The following is a 19,575-nucleotide window of genomic DNA, read 5'->3' as shown; positions in this document are numbered from 1 at the left end:
TTTCTTCTAGTGGATCCTGTATGGAATTATGAAGATTGAGATCACTCAGGATAGCCTCTGCAGAACTCACACCTGGTTTCTTTACCATTAAATTCCAATAAGCTTATCAAAAAGTAATGATAACAAAAGTCTATGATTTCTTAAATTTGTTTTCCATGCAGCAAAATTTGGAAAGTTCTAGCTTTCACTTGAAATTTGATCCTCTTTTTCTTCTTTTATGTTTTTTTCCCTTCTTCTCTCCCTCTTCCTGTAACTTCTTAATACCCTTTTATTCTTCCCTTTCCCCCACCTCCTTTCTCTGCTTCTCTTTGACTTATTCTCTCTCTCACAACATTTTTCCTCTCCTCTCTTCTTTGGTTAGCTGCTGAACTTTCCTATATACACCTGCACAAATGCTATCCCAGAGTGCTCTTTGTGAGAACTTTTACAACATAAAAAAAATTCCCATTTAGTGTTTATGTGAGTACAGTGCATGTGCAGGTGAAGGGCAGAATAATGTATTACTTTGGCCACTGAGATACTGTGGAGGTCAAAGACAGATGAAATCTGGAACACAAGGACAGATGAAGTAATTTTAACATGGAACAGAAACTAAGTAGGTAAAAAGAAAAGGAGTGTATCTTGTACTTTCTTTGTGATAATTTATAACACTAAAAATAATAAAGTGTTTCACCTACAGATCATTCAGTGCATATATATATACACATATACATATATAGACATATATACACATATACATATATATATGTATATATATATATACCATCTCAACAACTAGATGTAAACTAATGGAGGACAGGTTCCATGTATTAAATTCCTTTATACCCTTCAAAAGATAGCACAGCTCTTCATACACACCAGGCACTTAAAAGAGGATTGAATGAAATACAGAAATCATTATGAAATTGGTGACTACCCCCAAAAACATTGACTGAAATTGCTTGTTACTGCTAAGGAGTTTAAAACACTCAAATGAATATGAATACACACAGGGACATGCAGACATAAAACACCCCCGGAAAAACGAAAGAAAGAAAATAAATGGAAACATGAAACTGGAGATATATACAAATACACAAGAGAACATTCTATGAAAACCCATACTAGAGAAAAATTAACTAATTTGCGATCTTAGGCAGAAGGCCATTTAAAAATAATCAAAAATATCTTCATTATTTTTCAGTACCTTAAGTTTCCAGGAATTTATTATAGTGAATTTGGCAAATTGTGAGTAGCTGTGCAATTAATGTTTATAGTGACATACTGACTTACTTGAACCTGGATAAGTCATGTTATCTGCCCTGTGCTTCTGTGTCTCTGAAGTGACAGTACTAGTTGCCTTCTCATCCTCTTCCTCTGCAAAGATGTTCTGCAAATAAATGAGGTAATGTTTGGGAGATGTTCGCGGCTTGGGAAAGAAACCCACTGCACACATCTCAGATGGTATTACTATTCCATATTCAAACCTGGCATATTATTGCCTCTGTTTTAAATTGAAATTGTACTGTTTGAGTCTTGGGTTCTGACCAAAATCTGGGTCGACATAAGAGGACGATTATTTTTAATTTTAATTCTGAGGCTCTGTTCAGCTCCCTTGCACGTGTGAGGGCCAACTGTAGGAAATAAACAAAGCACATAAATCAAGCTGTGAAAGAGGAAAATCTTTCTCCAGAAGGATTTTTCTTTTTCCTTTTTTTTTTTTTTTTTTCAATGAAGAGCGTGAACACCGTATTTCCCTTGAAGAATATTTCGGTCCAGGAAGGAGGATAGTGCATGCCGTGGGAGCGTATGTGTGCGTGTGTGTGCATGTGTGTGTATGTGTGTGTGCTGTGCGTGCGCGCCCGCGGAGAGAGGGGCGGGGGAGGCGGATGAGGAGGATGAGATCATAGTTTCAGGATCCTCAGGAAACCCTGGTACTGGCAGCAGCCAGCCTCTGCTGTGCCCACATGACCCACAACTCTGGCAGCGGACCGGGCACTTCCAACATTATTAAATAATAAGAAAGCGGCTCCTACTCCATGCCCAAACCTCCCCACAGGCCGGTGGACACCTTCTAAGAGTTTGACGAGTCGGTGACTGAGGCGCCCGTCCATTCCAAGGTGTGTGCGAGGCGTTTTCTTCCCTGACAGCTCCGGAGTGGGGGAGGGCGCGGGGGTGGAGGGGGTCCGTGTGGCGGGCGAGGGTGGGCGCGGGGCCCGGCTGCCGCACGCTGACCCCGGCCGCCCGGTGCCGCGGAGCCAGCCGCCGGGCGGGAGATGCCGGTGACGCGCAGCCCTAGCTGCGCAGGGACCGCAGCAGCCCACGGCGCCGGGGCGCGGGCTGGGGAGGCTCGGCCGCCGGAGCAAGGGCAGGCGCCACGCACCCGGCAAAGTCAAGAGTGGAAGCGGGCGGCGAGCGCGGCGAAGGGAGGGAATCGCCCCAACGCCCACTCGCGGGGGTTCCCACCTGTGCGCGGGCGCCGGCCGCCGGGAGCGCGAAGCATGTGCCGGACGCCGCAGCCGGGACTGCGGCGCGGCGCCTCCCCGGGCGGCGGCGGGCGGCGCCTCGGGGCCGCGGGGCGGCGGGAGCGGCTGCGGCAGGATGGCAGGCCCGGGGGCGCGGGGCCGCGCAGGTAAATGTCGGCCTCCCGCCGAGGTCGGGCCGCGCCGCAGCCCCCGCCGCCACTGCCGTCGCCGCTGCACAGCTCCCGGGAGGGCGAGGGCAGCCGGCTCGCTCGCGCCGCGGGTTGAGTTGTTTTTGTGGTCACGGTTGCTCGCTCGGTGGTCCCCGCGGGCTGAGCTGCTGGGAGGTGGCGTGGCCACCTCCATTAGAGATGACACTCACGTGGGGAGAGTTCTGGGGGGCTACTGTTGACCGGGAAATCCGCGGTGGGATCCTCTCCCGCCGGCGGCGTCTGCGCGTGTTGCAATGCACTGCGGTGCCGGGGCGGCGGGCCGGGCGGGAGGGGGCGCCCTGTGGGGGGGCGGGGGGGCGGTCGGCGGGGACGGTGAGTGTCTCCGGCTTTTATAGCCTGTTGCCCACTCTGGAGTTTTCCTCTGAACAGAGGGCGGAAGCGAGGTCCGTTCTGGTACCGGAGTGGGAGGTGGCGAGGTGTCTATCAGAAGACCAAAGCCAAGGAGAGAAGAGGGATGGCGGGGCTGGGCTCAGGGGTACCATGCCCGGGACTTGGTAGTAAAACTTTCCTCTGGCGAGATTGGGGTATGGTTTTGAGAAGGTAAGTGTAGAACTTGAGTCGGGGTGAGGGATATTGGATGTACTCTGGCAGTGAAGTTCACCGCCATTAGGTTCATTGTTGCTCTAAAAAAGGGTCTTTTGAGTTGATGTTTCTGTTCAAGTTTATCTGTTATGATCGCTTGGTGTTTGTGTCTTGTGTTTCCTTTCAAACATATCAGTAACCTACATTGTTGACGTATGCCTAATTATTAATTTCTTTTACAAAAAGGACTTATTTTGCTTATTCCAAAGGTAGAAACTTTAGGGAAAAAACAGCCCTCCAGGCACAGTTCTATGAACTTTAGCTTTAGTCACTCACTTAATTCTAACACCACCATAAAGGGTAGGTAATAATACTGTCCACCTTTTACAGATGAGGAAATCCAGACACAGAGAGGTGAAGTAATTTACCCAAGGTCGTACAGTTTTAAATATTAGAGCCTAGTTGAGCTTTTGATGTACTCTAAACCAACATATATTTTTTTTCATAAAAATAAGACCTAAAATATTCTATATTTGATATATTGACCACGTCTCTACCAAGATGAACCTCTTAACTGTGTGCTACACCTTTGGGACAATTAACACTTTTTCTAATACTATAATTTCTAATACTATAATTACGGCAAGTATCCTTTGAGTCATTTCCTTTTGCCACAATTGACCGTTTCCTACAACAATTATAGATTAAAGTAGTATTTATCAGCAAAGTTAAGATTTTCAGCAGTTAAGATTTATCAGCAAAGTAAATTATAAAGCAGGCAGCTGAATCTCTAAATTTGCACTTAATTTTAAACTTCATAAGGTATTAGTCTGTTCTTTGCTCAAAGCAGGGCCATCATTTTCTTCCAAACACCATCTTGCAGAAATTTTGAGCGAGTTTAATCATCTTTAATTCAATCACACTGACAAGAGCTTAGGCAGTTTTAAAAGAAGAATTATGCAATTCTCTTTCAACTCTCAGTGATTAAAAGCAGGCTATATTGCGAGTGTTTGTATATGTCATGCCTTTTCACCAATTGTATGTACTTTAGGCAAAGTTGTGTAGCAATGAAGACTGAAATCACATTTTCTCATTAGTTCTAAGCTGAAATACTGTAAAAATATCCACTTGTTTTAAATGAACCATGATGTGAAGAAAGGTCTCAATGGGGTAAAGTCCAACTGCACATATTTAGAGAATAACTTCTCATTTGAACTTATCATGGAACTCATAATATTCATTTTATTGGACAGATGTCTCTCTTAGGTCTTCATCTGTTGTTTTTTCAAGTAAATTTAATTTCTGCTTCACATAATGTTTCAAAATTATTTTGACATTCATAGATTTCCTTAAGTCTTGTCTTTCAGTTTAATTAAATTCAGTGTACATACTTCAAATGCTCACTTATTCCACATTATATGTGAAAAGAGAATACAATCCAACTGAACTATATGGAAACGTGATCTTTGGACATGAAAATAATTATCTTCAGTGGTTAAACTCTTCCACACGCCATATTAGGGCTCCATCTTTCTTTGGGGGTGTTAGAGCACAGTGCTGTAGTCAGGAAAGTTGCGTGCCATCAGGCACAATCGTTTTTGTTATTGAAAGTGAATTTGAATTTTCCAAGTCTATATAAAACGTTGATGGTTATTAAGGCATAAATCCTATGGCACATACATATATCCTTTCTGAACTGACTCACCTGTTCCAGTTTTCTAGTTTCTCTTACTTATTTTAGAAAAAGCATTCTCTCACTACTTTTATCTCACCTGGGGGATTTGACACGACTTTTTCCTTTCAAGTCCCCTACCTCTAGTTTTGGGAGAGTTGTGCTGTCTCTGTTTCTTGAGAGGCCCTTCGCCTCCAGTGCTGGGCAAAGAACTGGGGATCACTGGTGAGCAGAAAGATGAGTGCGCCCTGCCACAGGGACCAGACTTCAATACAATGATTATACAAATAAATGTTTATTTACAAATTGCCGTGAGTTCTGAAAGAAGGATTTCTGTAAGAATGTGTAATAAAGGATTCTGGGCCAGACATGGAAGTTGGAACAGGATGCCCTAGAAGTCACATATTTACAGAGGCATGATGTGTGAGGAGGTGTTTAAGTCAGGTGGTCTTTTTAAATGCTTTCATCAATGTTTTCTGAATCAGAGACATATCTCGCTCTGGTTATCTCTGCACTTCTCTATTCACCAGCTGATGTACTGTTTCACCTCATCATCCACCTATGGACATGGGGAGGATTACAAAACGTCTATCAATACTTTTTATAGCATGTAGAGCATGTGCTACCCATATCTGGTTATTATCCGATTTTTGAAGTTATTTAAATTTAATGAAATATAGTCATTGTCTTTCTTTACCTTAACAACTACTTTCAAATTTTAAAAAGCAGTTGTGTGTGTGTGTGTGTGTGTGTGTGTGTGTGTTTGGTTGTTGTTAAAGTGGCAGAATGTCTCAAAATAGAAACGTAATCGATTCATCACACATCCATAAGACTCCCTGAAATGTCCGTAGGAAGAGAAGAGGCACCAGAGTGAGGTGAATTAAGTGTTGAACACACTGGGGAAATGTGTATTAATAATTGAAAGCAAACAATAATAATAACTAAATTTATTGACTTGCTGTGTGCTGGACATCATTCTACAGCTCTATAGAGTAACTTAGGTATTCTTCACAAGAGCCAAATGAAGGCTTCCTATATTACCATTATCCCCATTTTATGGAGGAGGAAACTGAGGCACAAGGAGACCAGTAATCATGACCACTGTCACATAGGTAGAGATTCTGATTCGAGTACTGATTCTGTAATCCATACTGTTAACTACAGATGTAGTTAGTCCTAGTCATAGTTAGACTAATAACTGTAGTATCTGGTTCATAATTTTACTGATGCATTAAGTTCCCATCATTGTTAAAAATCATAACACCTAATTTGATCTTTTGGTTACTTCTCCCTCAATAAAAACCAGTGGAAAAACTTGTAACTGCCTTTATATAAATTCTTTTTGCCCCATATTTTACATCTAAAATATATAAAGCAAGAACAGGTATATAAATGCCTAGACAAAGCCTGGTGACTGCTGGATTATGGGGAATTTCTCATTTATGTTATATACTTTTTGAATTCAAAAATAGTAACTTGAGGACCATTTGAAACTATTGAAATTTTTAACATCAAGAATATATACTATAGCATTTCAAATAATTAGGAAAATATCTTTAACAGCTGGAAATTCTATGACCATCAATAAACTTAAGAATTTAAAGTCACCTGTTTCATCCACCCCCAGTATCTTTGTCTAGAGTACTGTATACTGCAAAGAGGATATAAAGTATAACATAAAAACACCTATTGAATTATCTTGGTAAAATTAAAAAGTCTCTGTTAATCTTTACACTGGAAACTTTTGACATGACCCATAGTAATTGTTATGATAAAAAAACTTAATGTTAAATATTATCCAAATAATGTTAACCTAGAACACATGGCACATGTGATTAGCAAAGTGAAGTACTAATTGGTTAGGTGTGCTGATGCACGTGAAGATCTATGCACAGTGTTTGAAAACATTAATCAGTGTTATTTCTCCCTGTAAATGATGGGTAGTATGCAGTTGATATGATTAGTGTTAATATTAACCATGAATCACAGTTTATATAGAGTGCACATATACAAATACCTGACTCTCTTCTTTGAAGCTGTTGGAAATGTTCTAGGCCACGCATACATTTTCTGTGACTCATGTATCCCTGAAGAATGTGATACATTATTTCACTGTATGCTCCCCAAAATACAAAGCCTCATGGAGTAACTAGTAAACTATTGTTCCAGTTTATACCATAAGGAAAGGGACTCAAGGCTTGATTTGACTTTGTGTGTGTGTGTGTGTGTGTGTGTGTGTGTATTATCAGAGTGGAAGCTTCCATCAAGTACACCAATGAATAATTCATTAACTATAGTTTACAGTTTGATGCCATAGAGCAGTGTCCTATTGCAAAGACTTTTGTGTGTTTAATGTAAATACAAAATATATTAGTCAGTTATAATAGTTTAGGTTATGCAGTCATAGAAAACAACTCTAAAATCTCGGGTCCTGAAATGAATACAGGTTTATGTCTTGCTAATGCTTTGTGCCCAAGTTGGTCAATAAAAGACTCTTATTTTACATCTTCCTCACTCGGGGACCCAGGCTCATAAAGCCCCTGTCATCTACAGGATCCTCATAATTCATTCATCAAACACATGGGAACATGGTGAATCACCCACAGGTTCTTAAAAGTCTTCTATCAGAAGCAGCACCTGGAACTTCTACTCATATTTTATTGGCCAAATCAAGTCATAAGGCCACTCCTAACTTGAAGATGAAAGAGAAGTGCTGTTCTATCACATGCCCAGATGGAAGTAAACTGCAATATTAGTGAACAGACCTAATTATTACCACATGAAATTAGCCAGTTCCCTTCAATAGTTTTATCACATAAAAATGACTTATTAATGGAACAACTGTGTTTTAGAACTTCAGCCTAGGACGGTAATCCCTGCATAAATACCAGCAAAGAGAGTAGAGGCTAAGCTTGTAAAATTGGTGATATCCCTTTTTGTCAGTGGGGATTGGATCTAGGAATGATGATAAAGCTCTGGTTTATTTTGAGTAAGAAGAAGATTGCCTTTTTGACAGCAAGCACAAGCCAAGAACAGTGCCAAGACCTGCAACACAGCTATGTTTTCTGAACAGATTTGATAGTAGCAACACAGCACAGAAAACTGAACAGCTATGTGTGTATCTTTTTTTGTCACCTGCAGCAACATGAATGAAAGTATCATATGTGGTATCATATATTATTGTAAAAAGTAATACAGATAAACATATAAACATATTATATGATTATTTTACATTGACAAACATAATCTGAAAAGTTAGAATATATCCAATCCATGTTTGTAGTGCTATAAATTTCCCTGATGCACTGCCATTGCTGTGTCCCATACATTTTGATATGTTGTGTTTTCATTTTAATTCAGTTCAAGTACGATTTTTAAATATTTCTCCTGAGATTTCCTCTTTGACCCATGGAGTTATTTAGAAGGGTGGCATTTGATTTCCAAATGTTCGGAGATTTTTCTGTCATCTTTCTCTTATTTTGGTCAGAGAACTTTATTTCCTGTGTTATCTTTCTCCATTTTGGTCAGAGAACACCTCCGTATGATTTCAGTTTTTATAAAATTTGTTGAGGTTTATGTTATGGCCCAAAATGTCTATCTTGGCATATGTTTCATGGAAACAATCTTGAGAAGATTGTGTATTTTGATGTTTTGGGGTAGAGTGTCTTGTAAATGCTCATTAGATCCTGTAGGTTGATGGTGCTAATGAATTTTTGTATGTCTTTACTAATTTTCTGTCTAGTTGTCTCATTAAGTGTTGAAATAATTTTTGAACTTTCCAATTATAATTGTGGATTTGTCTATTTCTCATTTCACTTCTATCAGTTTGACTTTATGTATCTTGCAGCTCTGTTGTTTGGTGTGTATATAAATATTTAGGATTGCTATGTCTTATTGGTGTATTGATTATTTTATCATTGCATAATATTCCTCTCTATATCTGGTAATTTTATTTGCTCAAAGTCTACTGTATCTGATAATACAGACATTCCTTTTTTTCTTTGATTGATGTTTGCATGATATTTCTTTTCCTGTCCTTTTACATTCAGCCTGGCTATATTATTATAGTTGATTTGAACTCCTTGTTCATAAAATATAGGTGAATTACATATTTTAATCCACTCTGCAGATCTCTGTCTTTTAATTTGTATATTTTCACCATTTACATTTACTGTAATTATTGATATATTAAGGCTATGTATGTCTGCCATTTTATTGTTTGGCTTTTTTTTTCCTCTATTTTTGTTTTTTAGTTTCTCTGAGTTTTTTTCCCTGCCTTCCTGTCAGTTACTTGAGCATATATAAAATTCCATTTTTATTTATCTATAGTGTTTTTAAGTGTATCTATTCATATAGATTTTTTAGTGGTTGCTCTGAGTATTACATCATATACATCATATACATATAATTTATCACTACCTGTCACTGTTGTCATTTTATCAATTATAGTGAAGCATAGAAACCTTACCTTTCCTTATGTACCTTTATCCTCTTCCATCTGTAGTATAATTGTCTTAAATATTTCCTCTACATACATCAGAAAGTGTTATAATTTTTGTTTCAACTGTCAAATATAAGTCAGAAAGCTCAAGAGGAACAAGAAAAAATTCATTGTATTTATCGATATTTTTGCTTACCGTATTCTTTCTTCTTTCTTGATATTGCAACATTCTTTCTTTTATTGCTTCCTTCTTGTTTCGAGAACTTCCTCTAGCCATTCTTTTAGAGCAGACTGTTCTCCTCGTGACAATATATTTTTGTTTTCCTTCATCTAAGAATGTCTTTATTTCTCCTTCATTCCTGAAGGATGTTTTAACTGGATATAGGATTCTGGGTTGACAGTTCTTTTCTTTCAGTACTTCAGTATGTTGTGCCACTTCCTTGTGGCCTCCCTGTTTTCTGATGAGAAATCTTCTGTCATTCTAACTGGTTTTCTCTTATAGATGCAGCGTCATTTCTCTCTTGCTCTTTTAAAGATTTTTGTTTGTTTTTAGTTTTCATAAATTTGACTACGCATGTGTCTAGTTGCGGTGAGCGGGGGCTACTCTTCGTTGTGGTACGCGGGATTCTCATTGCAGTGGCTTCTCTTGTTGCAGAGCACGGGCTCTGGGCATGCGGACTTCAGTGGTTGTGGCACATGGGTTTGGTTGCTCCGCAGCATGTGGGATCTTCCCAGACCAGGGCTCGAACCCATGTCCCCTGCATTGGGGGGCAGATTCCCAACCACTGTGCTACGAGGGAAGCCCCCTTAGCCCATTTTTAAATTGAGTTATTACTCTTACTATGGAGTTGTGGGAATTCTTTATATATTTGGGAGCATAATCCCTTATGAGATATATAGTTTGCAAATATTTTCTCCCATTCCTTAGATTGCCTTTCCACTCTGTTGATTCCTTTGGTGTGCAGAAACCTTTTAGTTTGATGTAGTCCCACTTGTTTATTTTTGCTTTTGTTATCTATGCTTTTGGTGTCATATCCATGAAATCATTGTCAAGACCAATGTCATGAAGTTTTTCCCCTATGTTTTCTTCTAGGAGTTTTATAGTTTCAAGTCTTACATTTAAGTCTTAACTAGACACATGTATTTCTTTGGGCTTTCTGTTTGGCATTCAGGTTCACGAATCTATAAATTTAGGTCTTTTGTCAAAATTTGAGAAATATTCATCCTTTATTTCTTTGAGTACTTTTTGATCCCTGTCCATTTTCTCCTCTCCTTCTAGGTCTCTAAGCCATGAACGTTAGCTCTTTTGTTATAGTACCACAGTGTATTAGTTTCCTATGGCTGCTGTAACAAATTACCACAAATGTGGTGTTTTACAGCACACATTTATTCTCTTACAGTTGTGGAGACCAGAAGTCAGAAATCAGTTTCACTGGGCCACAGTCAAGGGATTGGAAGGACTAGTTCCTTCTGACGGCTCCTGGGGACAATACCTTTCTTTGCCTTTTCTAGCTTCTGGGGGCCACCAGTATTCTTTGACTCACAATCCCTTCTTCACATCACTCCAGTCTCTTGCTTCTGTAATCACATCTCCTACTTCCTTTCTATAGTCACATCTCTTTTTGCCTCCCTCTTTTAAGGACACTTAATTACATTCAGGTCCCACCCAGATAGTCCATGATATTATCCCTATCTCAAAATTTTTAACTTTATCACATCTACAAAATCCCTTTTGCTGTATAAGGTCACATTCACAGCTTCCAGGGATTAGGACCAGCCTGAAAATCTCTGGGAGCTTCCACGGGTTTCTGAGGCTTTGTTGTCATTGTTAGTTTTGGTCTGTTTTCTCTGTTGTTCAGACTGGGTAATTCCAATTGTTCTATCTTATCATACCTATCTATCAGATTCTTTCTCTGTCACTTCCATTCTGTTATCGAGCCCACCCACTAAATTTTATATTTGGTGACTGATTTCTTTCAGTTCTAAAATTTCCACTTAGTTCTTTCTTATATGTTCTGTTTCTTAGCTGACACTTTCTACTTTTTCATTTGTTTCAAGCATGTTCATAATTTCTCATTTTGATGTATTTTTTTTATTATAGCTGCTTTAAAAACTTTGTCAGATAATTCTAACATTTCTGTCATCTCGTTATGGGCATCTGTCATTGTCTTTTTTCACTCAGTTTCTGATTTCCATGGTCTTGGTATGATGAACGATTTTCAACTGAAACCTGGCCGTTTTCTTATTATGTTACAAGACTCTGGATCTTATTTTAACCTTGTTTTATTTTATTTTATTTTTTAAAGATTTTTTTTGATGTGGACCATTTTTAAAGTCTTTAGTGAATTTGTTACAATATTGCTTCTGTTTTATGTTCTGGTTTTTTGGCCGTGAGTCATGTGGGATCTTAGCTCCCCGACCAAGGATTGAACCCACACCCCCTGCATTTGAAGGCAAAGTCTTAACCACTGGACTGTCAGGGAAGTCCCTAACTTTCTATTTTAGCTAGCTTCCAGTAACATCACCCCAGCAAAATGGGAATGGTGCCACCTCATCACCAGTGGATGTAGAAGTGTAGACTTCTTACCCAGTCTCCCCTGTCACCTGAGAGGGCTCCGAATTCATGTGGGGTAGGGTATGAATTCAGGCTCCTCACTGGGTCTTCACTGATACCTCTCATTCTGTTGCCCATGTGCCCTCACCTGACAACATGAGGACAGGGAGGTGGTCTAATTACTGCTGGGCCATTATGATAGTCCTTACTCTCCTCTAGGCCTCCCATGACACCACCCAGTAGAGAGGACGAGGGGAGACTTGGTACGACCAGATGGGGGTGGAAGTTCAGGATCCCCATATGGTCCCCATTGACAGCCTAGTGGAGGTGGGCAGTGGGAGTCCCATTACTGCCTGGTGAGAAGGAAGTCCCACCTCCCTACTTTGCTTTTTGTGACATCACCTTGATGGGGTTGAGGGGAATTGGGATGCCTTGTTACAGCCTGGTGAGGGTGAAAGTCTAGGCTCCCTACTCAGTCTTTGTTGGCATGGAGGTTGTGGGACCCCAGTTTTTCTATCTCATATGGCTGGAGTAGAGAAGTTACTGTCTAAATGTTTTTTTGGTTTTTTATGCTGCTCCTTTCCTGGCCCTTTGGCTGAAAGAGCACACTTTCTGGTGGCCTACCATTTTTTTATCTGCGCCTTTTGGCATTTCTGGGTTTCCGGTTTCTTTATATCCATGTCTGGTGTGTATGAAGCAATGCAAAAATCCAGGGAACTCGCCACCCTGTCATTCCTTGGGCCCTGAGAACCCCTAGCTTCATTTGCCTTCTCGCTTTAAGAGTCTTTGTATGTTTATTTTATGTGCAGTGTCCAGGGTTTTGAGTTACACGTAGCGAAAGGAAGAGGGAAAAGTACTTCTGCTTCATCTTCACAGACGTCCACTCCACAGTTTTTATGCAAGTGTAAACTTAAAAATATCACTCAACATTGATTCTCAGAGGATGAATCTCAGGGGATTACGACTGATCTGTTTCTGAATAATAAGCACTTTACAGATCAGTGGGATGAGGGAGTACTTGGACAAGGATACAAATAGGATTACAGAACATTCCATCAGTGCTAAGGTTCAGGGATCACGTGGCGGTACTCTTATTCCTCCGAACCAAGGCTTTTTCCTCTACTGGGAAACCATGACTGCAGGCTGCAGCAGGTTGGAAACTTCCCCCATTCTCATAGACTGTCTTTTCTGGCAGGATGCTGGAACTACACCATCCCAGCCCTTCCTGAATTCTCACTAAGTGTCCTTCATTCCCAGGAACATTATCCATCTGAAATGCAGTTTTCAACCAGAAAGCGTGTGGGAAAAGGTGGCTAAGCTAGGAAGAAAATAGTGAACCCCAAATCTATGTTTAATCTCTAAGGAGCACCTACCAGCAAGCATTCATGTTAATTTCTTTTGATGTAAAATTATGCATTAAAAATAAGTATATTGATTTTGTCAACTTGTTTGATCCCTACTCAGGAGATTAAGTACAAGAGCCGGGGCTAAGAAATAACAGTTGACAACGAGGCAATCACAAAGAACAACAGTCTAGCGAAATTCTTCCCAAAGACAAATCAAGTGAATGACATTGTAGTTAACCCTGAAATTCTCACCATAGTAGAAAAGTGGTTCTCAAAGTGTGGTCCTCAGGCAGCATCAGCACAACCTTGGAACCCTTTGTGAATGCAAATTTCTAAGACACTCTGGGGATAGAGCCCAGCAATCTCTTGCAACAAGCCCTCCAGGTGCTTCTGATGCTCCTACAGCTGGAAACCAAATACCTAGAGCAGCCCCTTCAACCATTGCAGGACACACTAAATTTATGCTTTTCATGATTCTTGACTCATCAGTTAAGGTTTTTGGAAAATCTGTTTATCACATTTAACATTCAGCATGTTTCAATTATAAATATGTTTCAAGGAAATATAGAAAAGAAATTTAAAACTTATACCCCAAATGGTCTCTTTAGTTGAAGCTTTCTTAATGATCTGCACAATTGTTTTGTATCCTTAACCCAAATAGTCATAACTGCTCCATGTCTGATTCTGTGGTGGAAACCAAAAAATTCAGCCATGCCTACACTCCCCCGCCTTTGTTCCTCATAGCTGCCAAGTCGTACATTAATGGGTTTTTCTAGCTGTTTTCATGATGTTTTCTAGGGCTGACACCAGGCATGAGGATATTTGGAGGCGAAGGTGGGGGGCGTTTTTGCATCACTTGAAGATTCATTTTAGGAGATCTTGTCACACAGTATTGTTAGAGACAGATGCATATGCAGATGTCCAGACTCATCATTGTCATTACCACACCAGCTCTACCATGGGGGATTCACTGTCTATTGCATGCTGGCATTTTTCTCTGGAGTCATGTGAGATTAAAGGAATCTTGGCTCCAAGGCTGTCCTGAGGAAAGAGAAGCTACATTCCTAAATAGAGATTTTCTAATTGGGCTGCAGTTACAAACCCCAGGATGCGGTAAGACAAAATCAGTTCAGAAGTAAACGGTTAAAAGATGAAAAAATATGTTTTATGATTGTAATAAAATACAGATAGATGCAGATTTGAGAAGTAGTCTGTGGCTTATAGTCCTAAATATGGTTCAGTTTTAGTTTATTTTAAGGATGGTATTTTTTAAAATTATTTCACTCTTTCAATTAGCAATTCACTAAACTTAGAGAACATAATAGTTTTGAGTTTACTTAGTATCCGTCACTTTGGGTGACAGATATTTTAGATTTTTGATCAGTTACCACATTTTACTATATGTAATTTTTTAATGGAATTTTTTAGTTTCTATAAATCACAAATTTCAGGTCCACATACCTTTTACTCCACATGCTGTTTTAAAGGTGTCTTGTTCTTGAGAAAATCTGGGAAATGTCTAATAAACAGTTTATCTGCTTTTGATTTCAAATGGCACGTTCTGGGTCTGGAAAAATATTATGTTATCCTTTCAATATTCCCCACTGCCAGTTGTATTATGCTTTTCATCCCTTCTGTTCCCTTTGTGCCTTACATATGATTATATTTCTCATTTACTCATCCTGCTTGGATGTTTAAATGGCTGTGCCTTCACAGTGTTTTGGGGAGAAGACTTTTCTAAACCTTCATTATACGGTGTTTGTTAAATAACACCATTTGGGCAGGTTGGAGGAACCACCTCTTTGAAAATGTATTTTGAAATGGTGGAGCAAATGTTTTGTCTCACACACTCATCCCTTATAAATAAAGGCCCCTAGACCTGGCAGTACTAGTCAGATGTCTTCTTTCTTAGAGGAATCACTTGGTTGGCATTTTTAAATGTGGTGGTTATATCATCACCAGAATGCTTAGGTAAGGCTTAAATATGAAGGCAAATAGTTCTTCCACAATAAATGGGGGGCAAGAAAAGGGGGATTCAGGAGGGGTAAGTGTCTTCTGCAGGTGGTCCTCCAGATTTTCCTCTACAGTCTTAGTTTCTATTTATACACATTAAATGTCACATGATTTTTTTCCATATGCAGATAAATTCTGACTCTTCCTTTTAACCTAAACACTGCCAAAGTAATGTTTACCATGAGAATGCATACAGAATAATATTTCTGCTAATTCTGCTAAACAACTTTTAGGAAGCGATGTGTGTCAGGTTGATTTTGAATATTTGGTCAAACCATGAATCAGATTTTCAATATAGGAAAACATTTCAAAGCATCCAACTGTTCTCTTTTGTCTTCCTCAAAGTCAATGTAGTCTGTTGTTTGTGCATTTTTTCATTTTCTTTTTTTTTCCTTTATTGGCTTAAGAATTCTTTTTCCTCTTATGCCTTATTTTCCAGGCGCATATGACATAACAACTATAAATTAAATGTTCTCATTTTCTAACTACCTCTAATATTTTATTTTTTTGAGGTACGCGGGCCTCTCACTGTTATGGCCTCTCCCGTTGCGGAGCACAGGCTCCGGACGCGCAGGCTCAGCGGCCATGGCTCACGGGCCCAGCCGCTCCGCGGCATGTGGGATCTTCTTGGACCGGGGCACGAACCCGTGTCCCCTGCATCGGCAGGCGGACTCCCAACCACTGCGCCACCAGGGAAGCCCTAATATTTTAGACGTGAGATTGAGAGTTGCTTCATATTTCTACAGTTTGAATCCTCATATTGACAAAGAAGAAAAACACCGATCTGCTCTGGAGTGGTTACAAAGGCAAAATAATGCAACTTCACCCAGACACCATCGTCTAAGGGGAAAAAATAGCCCTGTGATTTCACAAGGTTGAACATGTGGAATATTTTTTGGTTTTGATTTTAGGGTTGAGTTGGTGATAAAGGGGGGAGAAGGTGACAGATATCGGTGCTTCATTTCTTTCTTAGCCTTCATCCTTCTGCATGCTTGTGAACAGATGCTAATCCATGCCAATTACCTTTTTCTCCTACCTATTCTTGCCATCATTTTGTTTGTTTGTTAGTTTTGTTTTGATTTTCTCTTCTCTTCCCCCACTCCATACCCCAGCCCCCATCTAGCTGAGCTGAAAGGTCATCAGGGAGACTCACCAGTTATGAAACTAGAAACATGTGAGTCCCTGGCTTGTGCTTCTCCGAGCTCTCACCAAGCCCGTGGCAAGACCATATTTTCTAGTTTTCCTTCCTCCCTGGTGCATCAGTCATTCCACATTATTTACTTGGATTCAGTATCTTATGATATTCTGTGAGAGAGCTCGCCTTTGCCATAATTTATACTCATCACGCCTTCTACGTGCCGCTCTGGCTCAATGGGGCTATGAAATTGGCCATTCATTTTTTTTAATCAGTCTCAAAATATGTTTCAAGGACTACCTGCATCAGAATTGTCTTTCTGACTCTAGACTTTCAAGGCTAACACTGATTATGGGGGTTAGTGCAGATCTGTGCTTACAGCCCAGGGTAGCTTTTTAGAAATCAGAATGCATGGATCCCATCCCCAGGTTGTAATTTAAACAGCCTGGTGTGTTCTAACATGCAGCCTCTGTTAACAACCAGAAAATGAGCTGTAGAAGTTGGGAGGAAAGACAGAGGCTGGTGTTGACACAGAAGCATTACTTCAGTGAATTCATCAAAGTCCAGAGATTGAATTCAGAAACCAGATCTTTTTCTCAAGGGCATAGTCACATTAAGCAAGCTTATACGGACTGAGCTATAAATAAGGATGCCATTTTTAGAATTATCATTGTCACTAGGATCAGCACGATCAGGGCATTCTTGCCCTATAGGCAAGAATCTCCATGGAAAGAGAAATTATCATCAGAAGTTGGCTCCTGGCATCTGGAGTCAGACTAAGGGAAATGAGTTGAATAAAAGTAGTGGAAACACTGAAGAATTACGAGGTGTCAGGAACTCTCCTAAACATTTCACGTGTATGATTTCATTTAATCCCTCTCAACAGTGCTTTACATAACTTGCTTAAGGGGCAGAACTGAAATTCCCAGGGTCTATGACTAAGTTATTAGTGAACAAAGAAAGAAGCTACCAGACAACTTTAGAGTTGCCTGGGCCTTGTCATCTAGGTAACTGATCAAGTGGGGGCAGAATAGCTTCTAGGAGGTGGAGAAGAAAGGGATGTGCAAAACACTGATTGTATGAATAGGATGCTTTCGAGTCATGAGTAATTAGGATGAGCAGCCACTGGGTGGATGAAGAGTGATGCCTTGGTCAGACCTTGTGGTTTGTTTATCTGATCTCTCTATAGTTGTAATTAAGTGAAAGACCCACATAATCAGGCTCTGCTCTCAAATTTTCTTTTTCTAAGGACATATCACAGCCATATACAAACAGCTAATCATACATATTAATAAACAGTAATAAGAGGTATTTAAATATAATAGGCAAGTTTGCACATGTCAGCCTCATGGATGTCCCCAAATCCTGAGGTAACTCTGTCTCACAAAATATGAGTGAAATTGGCTTGAACTTTCACTAGCACCACCTCAAACATATTTCCTGTTTGGGGGAGAGGTTTCCATGTAGCTTACGGTTTCCCTGTATCTCTGTTCTGAGTTTCTGCATCTGTTGAATGCCTGATCACCACTCTGTTTTGTTTCCTTGCCCACGAGGTCCCCCTACCACGAGGTGGTAGAATGCCGTCTACCACCCTTGAGCCTTTATGCCCCAAAGTACCATCAGCCCGGGCTGTGTGTTTGGCAGACTTTGCTGTAGGATTTGGGCAATGGAGTTGAATTATGGCACAGAAATATTAGATACCCCTGGTATTACAACTTCCTCAATCATTTCTGAAAAAAGTTATACTTTGTGATTTTCACTTATGCTTCAGCATCTCCCCAGGTGAGAAATGGGGTTATTTCTAAGTGTATAGATTCATCTCAAAGTAGCAGATACACACCAGTAAATCATATTTCTGACTTTCTGTTTTCCCCAGTTTATCTGCTAGTAACTGTTTATCTATCAGATTCTCAGCTACTATTGAAATGTAACCCTTACTCTCTCAGGCAGGAAAAGCAATGGCCCTCTCATCTATGAAGCAAATGGCGGCTAGCAGCAGACCTCAAAAACCCCTCAGCACATGTGACTGTTCCATCTTGCATTGGTGAATCCAACAGACAAATTGCGTAGCTGCCATGTAGGGTCTTGGGGTTAATACCTCGAGACCATTTGAAGCCAGAGCGCAACCCTAACTCCACAGTGGTGCTGGTGTCACCATTCACTGAAAAGGACTTGTGAGAAGTACATAATCTGCTAAGAGTGGAAAACCTTAGGGCTGTAGGTCCGGAAAACATCATATATCGTTGAACAGACATCTTTCAAGAACAAAACAACTCTTTTATTTTAACTCTTTTTAGCTTAAACGACTCTTTCCGATATGAGAGATGACTAGGAACAATGCTTAAATAAACATGTTTGGCACCTTGCAGGTTATGGTTTATCCATTTTCGCTTATTTGATGGAAAAAAATAGAAATTTTCTACTGTGATGAGAAGTAAACACTGCATTATGGGTTACAAACTAGCAAGGCTTCATAGAAGAATGATCCTTTTTTCCCATAAGATGTGATTGTTATAATCAGGATGACTATGGTGAACGAGGTTCACTTGATGGATCTAACAGTTCATAGAAAATTTTAGAAGTTGCTTAAAATTGGTGATAAAAGTAACAGCCACCCTGTTTTAGATTATCATGCATTTACACAGACATAGCTTTTGAAGCTCAGTTTATTTTCCAGAAGACTTTACCTCATATCTCTTAAAACTGCCAGGGTGTGTATTATTGTGAGCTCGATCTATTATACTAATCACCATGTCCATGACCCCAGAAAACACTCATCAACATGGATACAGACCCAGAAGATAAACACAAAGCTTAACCACAAATATACACTGATAGTGAAATTGACATTGCTGCAAAATTAAAACCTTTATATGGTCAAAATATGTCAGTCTTTACATAGTGATAGACTAAGAGGAATATATAGCAGATCTCAGACGCAAAAATAGTATCTTACTGCTAACATCATTTTCTTTAGCAGTACCTGAAATGTTACCTGGGCTCTGCCAGATGCTGAGCCGGCAACTGAATGATTTGCTCTAAGGTCTCATGAGAGAAGCCATCAGCCTATTGCAAAGTAACGTTTCCTCTGCTTAGGTAACTCAGGGCGGGACTGGAGGAAGATGAAGGTGTCCATTCACCAGTGTGTATGGGAAGGCAGGGCCACTCAGAGCAGTTGGAGAAGCACCACTCCCTTGTCCTCAGGGAGCTTACATTCT

At 40.1% G+C, this 19,575-nt stretch overlaps 1 protein-coding gene across 3 annotated transcripts in view; it reads left to right on the top strand.

Annotated features, from left to right (window-relative positions):
• Window positions 1–1,874: 1,874 nt before the first annotated feature.
• The window catches only part of DTNA (dystrobrevin alpha), a 391,329-nt gene continuing 373,628 nt past the window's right edge, over window positions 1,875–19,575 (top strand). For 2 of the 3 annotated variants that reach the window (XM_029231333.1, XM_029231341.1), the window contains exon 1: window positions 1,875–2,099. The gene's annotated coding sequence lies outside the window, so the exon portion shown is untranslated. The remainder of the gene's footprint in view (window positions 2,100–19,575) is intronic. The other variant, XM_029231343.1, reaches the window with a different exon arrangement.

The sequence above is a fragment of the Monodon monoceros genome, unplaced genomic scaffold (assembly GCF_005190385.1).
Source record: "Monodon monoceros isolate NGI ecotype Baffin Bay Population unplaced genomic scaffold, NGI_Narwhal_1 Super_Scaffold_1, whole genome shotgun sequence".
Lineage (NCBI taxonomy): Eukaryota > Metazoa > Chordata > Mammalia > Artiodactyla > Monodontidae > Monodon > Monodon monoceros.
The sequence above is the reverse complement of the archived record's forward strand: the minus strand, read 5'-3'. Positions and strand labels throughout refer to the sequence as shown.